The sequence below is a fragment of the Borostomias antarcticus genome (assembly GCF_949987555.1).
Source record: "Borostomias antarcticus genome assembly, chromosome: 8".
NCBI classification, from domain to species: Eukaryota; Metazoa; Chordata; class Actinopteri; order Stomiiformes; family Stomiidae; genus Borostomias; species Borostomias antarcticus.
This window is the reverse complement of record NC_140241.1, coordinates 20,648,157-20,659,904: the sequence shown is the minus strand read 5'-3', so window position 1 is coordinate 20,659,904 and position 11,748 is coordinate 20,648,157.

The window sequence follows — 11,748 nt, the reverse complement described above, 5'->3', positions numbered from 1 at the left end:
TATACACTCAATACTTGGTCGGGGCTCGCGTAATGAATCTATAATATATGAAAGTTTCACTTTTTTAATTAAATTACGTAAAAAAAATGAAATTTCCACAATATTCAAATTTTCTGAGATGCACCTGTACTACAACACATCAACTACACAAACTTTTCTCCAGCATGCAGGTCTCAATGAGACATGTTATTTCAGTGTCTCTATATATGGTGGGACAGCAGCATCGAACTCACGGTCTGTTTCGCTCAAGACCAGGGTGGTTTTACGAGGTTACCTAGGGAGGGGTGCCCCGGTAGCTCAATGGGCTGGGGCGTTTACCATGTAAAGGCTAGTCCTTACTGCAGCGGCGTGGGTTTGAATGCAGCCCACGCCCTTTGCTGCATGTCTTCCCCTCTCTCTCTCTCTCTCTCTCTCTCCCACCTTTCCTGTCTGTAACCTACACTGTCCTATCATAATAAAGCAGACATGCCTTAAAAATATCTTAGAGGTTACCTACGTAAACTGTGGCTGAGAATGACTTCAGAGCCAGGTAGCGTGAGGGGCTTTGCTCTAAGCCTACCCTGGATGAAGGCCTGTTCGTGCTCTGAGCCTACCCTGGATGAAGGCCTGTTCGTAGGCCTGTTCGTGCTCTAAGCCTACCCTGGATGAAGGACTGTTCGTGCTCTGAGCCTACCCTGGATGAAGGCCTGTTTGTGCTCTAAGCCTACCCTGGATGAAGGCCTGTTCGTGCTCTAAGCCTACCCTGGATGAAGGCCTGTTCGAAGGGTTCGGTGATGCTGAGGAGGTCCCCTCCCTGGTTCACACAGTCGGCTCTGGCGTCAGCCCACTTCCTGGGAGACAGGGCGTTGAACAGGTAGCAGTAGTCGTTGAACGGGTCGGAGATCCAAGAGCCACATTTATGATCCCAGTCTGCCGAGAGGACGCACACACACACACACACACACACACACACACACACACACACACACACACACACCACACACACACACACACATATTTTGTGTCCGTTATTTAAGCGTCTCAGGATAACAGAGGCTGATTGTACTTGTGATGTTAGACAAGGCGGGGACAGTAACACAGGAATAGGTAGGACCAACGCTGCCCTCTTACGTGGACCAGAGGTCGGGGGTTGGGGCGGGGGTCCTTGTCCTGCTCCTAACACAGGGCAGCGAGAGAGGAAAGAGCATTACCGTCTGAAAATCTGATCACTATACAGTATAGTACAGTACCGACGCTGTTCATAGAATGGCAGTGTCTCCATTTACTGTAGGGATGCATGATATATTTGCAATCATATCGGTATCGGACGATGTTAGTCATTTTTTAATATATCGATATTAGTTCCGATGTGCAAAACGGGGCCGATGTAAACAGTAGATAATTATTTCTGTCCAGCTGCTGTTGTGTGTGTTGTTTTTGAGAGGAAACAATGAGGTAAATCTATTATTGGCTTTTCAAAATGTTTTGGAGATGTAGACAGTGTTTCCTGTGTTTTTCAGTACTGTATGAAACATTTGATTATTATAGAACCTTGTTTTTATACAGATCTTATCGACATCGGTAAATATCAGTTATCGGCCATGACGGCAGTGTTAACATCTGCTATGGGTATCGGCCCAAACGTTCATATCGCTGCATCCCTAGTTCCGTCCATGATCAGATCGATGCAGACCTCTCCTGCAGATGAACTCCAGCCTGGAGGTGCAGAAGTCGTCGTTGAGCAGCCCTGCCTCGTGGTGGTTCATCCCTCGCAGGTGGATGCAGTCCTCGTTGCCCTGCCAGTTGTCTGGCTGGTTGGGCGCCCAAGGGAGGAAGTCCTGGAGGAGAGGAGAGCGGCCAATCAGCTACGAGAACTGCTCCACTGTCTGCTGTTGTCTTTCTATGCTGTCTGTCTGTACTGTTGTGGTTGTGTGCTGTGTGTCTGTACTGTTGTGGTTGTGTGCTGTGTGTCTGTACTGTTGCGGTTGTGTGCTGTGTGTCTGTACTGTTGTGGTTGTGTGCTGTGTGTCTGTACTGTTGCGGTTGTGTGCTGTGTGTCTGTACTGTTGTGGTTGTATGCTGTGTGTCTGTACTGTTTTGGTTGTGTGCTGTGTGTCTGTACTGTTGTGGTTGTGTGCTGTGTGTCTGTACTGTTGTGGTTGTGTGCTGTGTGTCTGTACTGTTGTGGTTGTGTGCTGTGTGTCTGTACTGTTGTGGTTGTGTACTGTGTGTCTGTACTGTTGTGGTTGTGTGCTGTGTGTCTGTACTGTTGTGGTTGTTGCCGTTGTCCTTTAACTAGATTTTTCTTTCACAGCCCCCTTTCCCCCCTCCCTCACGAAGCTTGTGCTTTTTTCCAGGCCATCACTGTACATGAAAATCTGTTCTTAATGATTTGCCTGGTTAAATAAATGTTAAATAAAATTGTAAAAATCCAGTCCTGGAGGAGAGGAGAGCGGCCAATCGGCCAATCAGCTACGAGAACGGCTCCGCCCTCCACGGCAAAGCGCAGCAGAGGGAGACGCTGGCGTGAGCTTCCCTCGGTCCAGGAGCTGTACGACGGTCGGAGTGCCAGTAAAGACCGCAGGGTCATCACAGACCCCGCCCACCCCGACCACGGCCTGTTCTCATTGGCTCCTGTCTGGCGAACGGTCTCTCAGCCTCAAGGCCGGACCTGCAGGCTCAGAGACAGCTCTGCCCACCAGGCAACCAGGCTCTGGAACAATGGACACTAATGGCATGTTGCCTATCTGGCTGTGACGCACACACACACACACACACACAAGCATACACACATACACACATACACAAGCACGCACGCGCATACATACAGTACATACATACACACACACACACACACACACACACACACACACACACACACACACACACACACACACAGGCTCAGACAGTGCGTACACAAACACACACTAACATGCAACAGTGCCCATTGGCTTTTTTGACGAGCTCACCACTGATTTTATTGCATTGTTTTTTAGATTTTGTAATTTATTTTGTTGTTGCTACAAGGCTGATAGAGCCGGAACCCAATAATTTTACTCTCTTATACGTATATGATGGGTGTAACTAATAAAGGATCTTGAATCTTGAACATTACATCAGCACTTGTACGGCAGACTGAACATGTATGACACATGTATGTGGCAGCTCCCACCCTCTGGTGCTCCCTCCCTGTAGAACTCCGCAACGCCCCAACTCTGGACTGCTTCTAAAAACTCCTTAAAACTCACCTCTTTAACATGGCCTTTGACCTCTAGCTTCTGTTTCTTAATGGTGTGTGTCTCTGTCTACTATGTTTGTCTCTTGTCTGTTATTGCCTCTATGTAAAGCGACCTTGGGTTTTATGAAAGGCGATATATAAATGAAAGTTATTATTATTATTATTACTACTACAGTACAGTCAGTACTATTTCCTGAGAGATTCATTAACCTGTAAAGGTACTCTTGGGTGTAGTACTGTATACAGTAAATGGTAAATGGACTGCACTTATATTGCGCTTTTCCACTTTAGCGGCACTCAAAGCGCTTTACAATGGCCTCTCATTCACCCATTCACACACACATTCACACACCAATGGCGGTAGCTGCCATGCAAGGTGCTAACCTGCTCATTGGGAGCAATTTGGGGTTAATTGTCTTGCTCAAGGACGGTCTGGTTCTGTTAGTGGTAGGACACTGTTCTGTTGTGTGTAATCACTCAAGCGTCACGCCCTCACCCAGGCTCGGGGTGGTAAAGGGATAGCCCCTCGGCCCCGAGCCTGGGGGCAGAGGACAATAACAACCAACCCAAATGAAGAAGAAGACTCAAGGGTCACTCACGGACGGAGATTCATCGCTCCACACATACTGGCCTTCAGACGTGATGTCGTTGAGTCCCACCCAGGCTGATCCGGGCATGTGAGCTGTGGACACAAACCTCTGATCATACAGCCTCACTCGATGCATGTGTTTAGGAATGTACTGTATGTTGTTGTGTTGTGTTAACTTGTGTTGATTGTTGAGCCAGTCTAAGACGATTTAATGTCACGGCAGACAATAAAGTTTTCTGAATCTGAATCTGAATCAAAACGGTTCAACAATGTATTTTAAAGTAATCTAAATGTAGTGTCATGTAAAATGAGCGTCAGGGTTAATATGCATTTTTCTATACGCGTTTATGCCTCTGTGTATGAAATGTGCTGTATAGGTTTGATTGATTGATTGTTTAACCCTTTGAATATGACCATCTCGCCGGCAACATAAAAAAAAAAAAATCTAGAGTAATCTAAACAAAATAAAAAAATATTTAAAAATCCTACAATGCAACACTTCCTGAAAGCTGAGAAACTGTGCTTTCTAGCAGTATAGGAAAAATCCAATTAATATTCAAAATGTTTCCACTGTACTCACCGTACTAAAAGGGTTAAAACAACCGCCCTCTGTGATGTTTTAGTCAGCTACTCACCGGTCAGGAAGCTCAGCTCCTCTTGGTTGTGGAAGCTGGCCAGGTGGCCGTTCTGATTGGCGCAGTGCGTCTCTGCCTCCTGCCAGCTCTTCACAGTCTCCGTCTCAAAATGGTAGCAGAAGCCCCCGTAGAGAAGGCTTCCTGGGTCACAGTGCAAACCTGGACAGATCCGCTCGGTTATTATCGATCACGTGTTGCATCTCCGATCACGGGAAACAGAAATAGGAATATTCATAGAAGTAAGCAATATTCTGCCACAAACCTGGAGCTGAGGTGGGTTTCACGTTCTGACCCCCCGCCATTTTACAGATATAGCCCAGGCTTTTGAAGCAGTTGGTCGTCTCCCATTTCCCGTTGTAGTTTCCTGGAGGACACGTGAAAAGGAGAAGAGGCTGTGATGTCGATCTTCCTCTCGGTCGGTCGGTCGGTCGGTCGGTCGGTCGGTCGGTCGATCGATCGATCGATCGATTGATTGATTGATTGATTGATTGATTGATTAATTTATTTTTTGGTCATTCAACAAACAGTACAATGCAACACAACATAAAATATCTGATAGATTGAATGATGTATAAGAAGCACCGTTCACCTGTGTAGATCTGGCCACAGTCCCAGAGTCCAGCTGTGTTCCTGGGGAAACCAGGGCTCCAGTTGGAGTAGGTGATGGGAGTCCTGTCCACCCATTGAAACGCCCCATCCTTGTCTTTATCTGATGACATCACAAATTAGGAAAATTACTTTTAATTTAAAAACCAGAACCCATTTTTGCCAACGTTAGTTATGATGAATAGGTTAACTGTGCGTGAACAATATTCCTGCTATATTCGTTTGCATGTTTTACTTGATTTAGTGTGAGCCAATTAGCTACCATTCTAGTTAACATAATTAATTCTGTTGCCATAAGTGACAAGTTCTATGCATTCGTTTTATGCCGCTGAGTCTTCCGCTGGTCCCACTGAACCCAGAATGTCTGCATTACGATGACGCTGTTGTCTTAGCTTAGTTTGAGTCTCAGGGTTAAGACATACCTGAGACGCCAATCCACAGATCAGGAATATCTGTTTCATGAAAGTCAGGAAGCCAACCGTTGATGAACTGCTGCTCATCCTGACTAAACACATGAGGGAGAGAATAATTCAGACAATCCAATTTATGCAGCTATCAAGGGATCTCAGCGCTCTGTGAAGGATCAATCGGTCACACTTTACAATAAGGGTCACAAAAAACATTAGTTAACTGTTAACTAACGCTAATTTAGGGTTAGGTTAGGTTACTAATGTTAATTAATACCTTAGTTAAGGTTAGGGTTAGGGTTAGGTGAGTTAACCTTAGTTAACATGAATAACATTAGTAAATGGTTAATAGAGACATTAGTTAACTGTTACTTAATGCTTAATAATGCATTAACTAATGCTTATTAATGTACCCTTATTGTAAAGTGTTACCGATCAATCCCACTTTACAGTACATAAAATTATCATCTATTTCTGGTAGCTCTTTACCTCTTGATGATCAGCAGGTTAGCCCCCAGGTCTGAACACCGGGTCTGAGCCTGGTGCCAGGAGGTCAAAAGGTTAGTGTTGCTGACCATCCAGTAACAGTTCCCACTAAAACTGATCCAGCCGGGAGGGCAGATGGCTGGGATCACAGAGAGAGAGGTCATGAGGTCAGACATTTGGATTACGACAAAAATACAAAATTTTGAGGGCGATGGACATTGTCAGTGTTAGCGGGGAACGTGTTCCCCTGGGCGTACTGTTGAGTCCTCGTTTGCACATGTACGGGCGCTCGTATCGGCAAACGTGAGTCTTCCACTTCCCGTATTCTTGTCCTTCGTCCTTGATTACTGTAGAGCAAACCCCTGTTTGAGCATCTCTGTGGGGGACAAGGAAGTCGGGTCGTATTTGATCCGATACACAACGGCTACTCACTTTATTAATTTAACTAACTGCACATCGTCTTCCATCAAGCTTTTTTAAACGTATGAACTGAATATTGATTCATTTCTTGAGCGAATTAGAAATTAGGCCGATCGTTAGAACCAGCCTCTGAGACAGTTTAATGTATTTTTACAACAAAGGCAGTGAGCTTCTCCCCGCTTACGTCATGACTGGCTCGTTCTCCGCCCAGTTGAGGTAGAGTTCTGGGTCCGAGGCGTCAGACCAGGCGAACTGCTGATTGCCGGGTTCAACTTGGCAAGACAACGCCGTGCATTTCTGCAAGGGACAAAAACGCGGTCACTAACGCCGCATGTGCGACTGACACATGCAGTATAAGGTTGTGTATTTGTCCATTTGTCTTATGAAGTATTTAGCCCATGTTTACTGCTCTGTACTGTATATGTTCTTAGCCAATAGACAAACATTTTCCAGGAGCTTGCTCGATCGTCTCGTTGAGAGAGGTCAGGGAAGAATTTTTACAGCTCACTTTTCTGGCCCCCGGGTGAAACTGTTTTTTTGTTTCTCTCTGGAATATGTAGGGGTGGGTCGTATGCCCCCCCCCCCCCATTGCTCTCTGTAAAGCACATTGTGTTGCCTCTGTGTATGAAATGCGCTATACAAATATAGTTTGATTTGATTTGACTGTCATGATGATGGTTCTGTCGTGCGCTAGTGGGCCCTCACCAGGGTGGAGAAGCCGATCCAGAGGTCGAACTTCGAGGGGTCCAGACGGCCGGTGATGTACTGCTCCTCTGCAGCCGAGGTGATGGACACCAGGTCCGCTCCCTCCCTCACACAGTCGTGCCGGGCCGCTATCCAGCTCTTCCTGGTCTCGGCCTTCAGCTTGTAGCAGTTCGACATGAACTCTCTCCAGTCGTTGGCCGTGTCGCACCGGGGGGGCGGGTTGGCTGTAGAGGAAGAGAACAGACTTTCACACACTCAAGGCTTAAAACTTAAGGTGATCAAGCCTTTGAAGCAGTGGCCCCCAAGCTGTGGAACGCTCTTCCACTGGACTTAAGAACTGTGGTCTCTGTTGACACCTTCAAAAGGCAGCTAAAGACTCACGTGCTCAGACAGGCTTTTACCGAGCTCTATGTTTATATGTCATCTATTTGTTTTGTTGTTGTTGTTATTGTTTTGTTTTTATATATATATATATAATGTACTTACTTACTTACTTACTACCATTATCCAGTGTTTGCTCTGTCAGTGGTGTTAATGAAATTCAAGTCTCACCAAAGTGTTTTGTTTTCCTACTTGACTGTTGTTCTAACTTTGTAGTTCGTTCTCATAGATCAGTCTGTTAAAACTACAAATTCTTCCTGTGACATCACTTCCCTGTCCTCTTCATTCTGAAACCATGTCACTTCCTTTTTCACGTTATAACCTATCGACCTCGTCCCCAAGTGACTCACTCAGCCTGGATTCACTGTGCTCGAGTCCGAATTTGCAAAATCGTAACAGAATAAAACTACAGTAGGACCCCACTCATCCGAACTTCAGAGATCCGAACCTCCCGGTCTACCGGACAGGCTTACAAAAGTTTTTTTTTTTTTTTAGCCTGCTATCTGGTTACTGGTGGGATTTTCATTACAGTACTATACCCTACTGTGAATAAAAACAGAACTGTATGTAGACCTACATGTTGCCTGTAGGCTGTAGCCTACTGTCACGTTTCATTTCTTTGTTACTCTAATGTCGAGCGCAAAACGCAAACGAGTCTGCTGCGCGAGAGCTGCAGGTAGCCAGAAAGCGCGTCAGCAACCTGAAGCAGAGGAGCATCGAGTCATTTTTCGTTCCCAGTTAATGGACTTCAGGAACACAGACGTGTTGTGGGCATGTAGATTAGCCTACTAGACCTACTGTATTTGTTAAATAATAGCCTACAGCCTAGGCCACGTTAGCCTACATCGGTTGTTTTAGACTTTCTTTTAGGCTACAAAGACACGACAACTTGTCTGTCATTTCATTTATTTATTTATTGATTATCATTTGCTCTAATTGTTCTAATGTTGGGTTGTTTTTAGGCTATACCATGTTGTTCTGCGAATACAGTAGCCTATCGATGCAGCGTAGCCTACGCCTCATTTGAGAATAAAGTACTGTATTTGATCAAAGCACGCACTCAAGTGGAAATTCGATTAGGCTACTGTAGGTCTATTATAGGCTAGGCTATATGAGTTTAGTTGGCTATTTGATTGCAATTTTGATGCATTTTCACAAGTAATTAAGGGTATTTATTGGTCTATTATGAGTATATGAAACAAGTATACCACTTATTGAATTTGGTGCATTTTAACATAAGTTTGAGTCATCCGGACATTTCAGAGATACGAACGACCTTCGGTCCCGTTGGGTTCGGATAAGTGGGGTCCTACTGTATTGTCTTTGTTTGAAACCAGCTTGACCGACCACTCAGCGTGTTCTTTGAAATCTAAACTAAACCAAGTAAGATTTTTCATTTACAGTGGAGAGAGCGTCAGTATATGACTGCGTGACTGGTGTTGTATTTGTGTTATTCCCAGAGTGAGAACTGAACTAGGAACAAAGTCTTTTAAATATACTGCTCCATCCATGTGGAATGAGTTGCAAAAGGACCTAAAATTGCCAGGATTGATCACACTGGGTGAATTTAAATCAATTTCAATCCAAATCCAAGAAACCAGTTCTCTTGGTCAGTGCAACTGTTTGATAACTTGCCCTACAACTGATTCTTGTTGTGAAAGTATGTCTCTCTGTTGTTACGTTTCTTTTTGCTATAACTTTGTTTCTGTTGCCTTCTTGGCCAGATCGCTCTTGAAAAAGAGATTTTAATCTCAATGATGCCTATCTGGTTAAATAAAGGATTTGATTGATTTGATTGATTGTTGTCTCAATTGCCCCTTGGGAAGTAATAGAGGAAGTGCTGCACCCACCACCACCACTATGACCCACAATGCATCATGTCAGGATGGAGTGGACCTACGGTTGTTGCGCTTGCAGATGTACTTCCTCCGGGCGGCACAATTCTCGTCGTTCCACATTCCGTTACTTCCTCCTGAGACCTGCCCGCAGTCCTCGTTGTCCTGCCAGTTATCGGGCTGACCCGGTCTCCAGTTTCTGTGGATGGAGCCCCAACACCGAAGATCAGATCATCCAATCAGAAGCTGAAGTTCACGGTCATTTATTAAGTACACAAAAAAGATTGCTGATGAAACACTGACATCACGTACAGTGTGACATTTACAATTTGGTCACTTTGCAACGCTTTGATCCAAATCGCCTTACAATGTTTCGAGCTAATGTTGGGGTTAAAGAACTTGCTCAAAGGCACAACGGTAAGCAGCAATAGTCAAGTCGCCCCGTCTTGAACCAGCAACCTTTTGGTCAGTAGATGCTCAAACCACTGGGCTACCTGCCACCAGTGACATTAGCCTATGGCAGGGTTTCCCAACTTGGGGTCGGGGCCCCCTTAGGGGGGCGCCAACGATTGCAGGGTGTGCGCCAGGCCTCAGATAAATTGAGGCCTTAATATCATGTTTAGCTAGACAAATATTTGTAAAAGAATCATGTCATTGACATGTGACACAGCAGCTATAACAAAATACATGATTATGTCTGATAGGGTCAAAAGCTACACTTCAATTCTACTGTTGACCTCCATAGGACGTAGACTGGACGTTCACAACGACTTGGGGTGGGGGGGGGGCACTAGGGGGGGCTCTAGGGAAGAAAGGTTGGGAACCACTGGCCACGTACGTTATGAAGCCATTGAATGTGCTCCCATCACTCCACTCCCACACGTTCTCCGAGGCAATGTCATTTAGGCCGATCCAGTAGATCTCTCTGCCTATCTGTGTCCGCACCCATGACTACAGAGAGAGAGAGAGAGAGGTCCGTTAAAGCAACACACAGTGTGTGTGTGTGTGTGTGTGTGTTTGTGTGTGTGTGCATGTGTTTGTGTGTGTGCATATGTGCGTGTGTATGTGTGTGTTTGTGTGTGTGTGTGTCTCACCCTCTCCTGGAGGTCTAGGATGCTCATCAGGTGACTCGACCTCCCTTCACAGTCCACACGGGCGTCGTCCCAGGTCTTGATGACGGTGGAGAAGTAGTAGCATTTGTTGTCATACGGCCTCCAGTCCTGCTCACACTGACTGTAGGCTGGCAACACAAGTAAGTACGTAAGTCAAGTTAATTTATAAAGCGCTTTTCTCAGGCATGGTCACAACGTGCTTCACAGAGATGATAAAAACATAGGTACAAAAGAAGCAGGGCAGGGCAGGGTCATAGTGATAAATATACTTAATAAAGATAATGTGACGCTGATTCTGAAATCCAATTTGACATGCAGGTAGGCTATAACCTATTGCATGCATGGTGTAATAACTGAGCATCTTATTGCGTGCCTATCTTAGCGTAGTATTTGTAAATTACCTTAAATTGGAAATTAGGCCTTCTTATTTGTGGCTTCGAAAATCACCTTATCTAGATCTAGAATTAGATAACTTTCAATCATCTATGGTTTTGATGAATAAACATTTTGTCCCCTATGTCAAGACGATGGGGGCATCATTTAGGTTCACTTCTGTCATAAAAGTCCCATGACAGACCCACAAACCCAGGCATATAACCCTCCTATTCTCATCAAGTCAAGGCAGTACTGGTAATGTTTTACTTCAAATGCTTTACTCACATTACTTTGAGTATCATAAAAAATCACATGATTCATATAAAATCTGAAAATGTATCTCAGGAATTTACTGGACTCCAGACAAATAATCAAATAATGTCCTATCATCTCCAAACCATGACCAACTCGGCTAAACCAGTTAAATGCATCAATAAATGCATTTATTGCATTTAATTGAATTAAATAAATCAATTACATTAAGTCTTAATAGTCTACGTAGGCTACACGTTGTGAAAATTGGCAAAATTCACGGCCATAAGTAGGCTACATGGGATGCGGTCTAATGGCATGAATCATAAGCAGCTATAGGCTACATCATCTAGATCACACGGAGTGAAAACAAACTTTCATTTAACACGTCAACTTGACAACTACCCGTCTGTGAATGATATCTCAAATCCCTTTCAACGCCAGTTTCTGTCCGTTTCGATCTCGGGAGAAAAGGACCGTAGACAGCGCGCGCTGTCAGACTCACCACAGCTGAGGAGGACGCTGAGGCCGAGGACACGCGCCAGCGCGCTCTGTGCTCTGTCCATCAGGACGGTGAACTCTGCTCTGTGTTTGCTTCTCAGGGTCTCTCACTGCACATCCTAACCAAGGAGTTCGTCTTCAGTGTGTCCCCTGGGGTTGTCCCCGGTGCTGTTCTAGCGGTCGCTCAAAACCCGTCTGAGCATCTTCTCACTGACTACCTTCTTTTC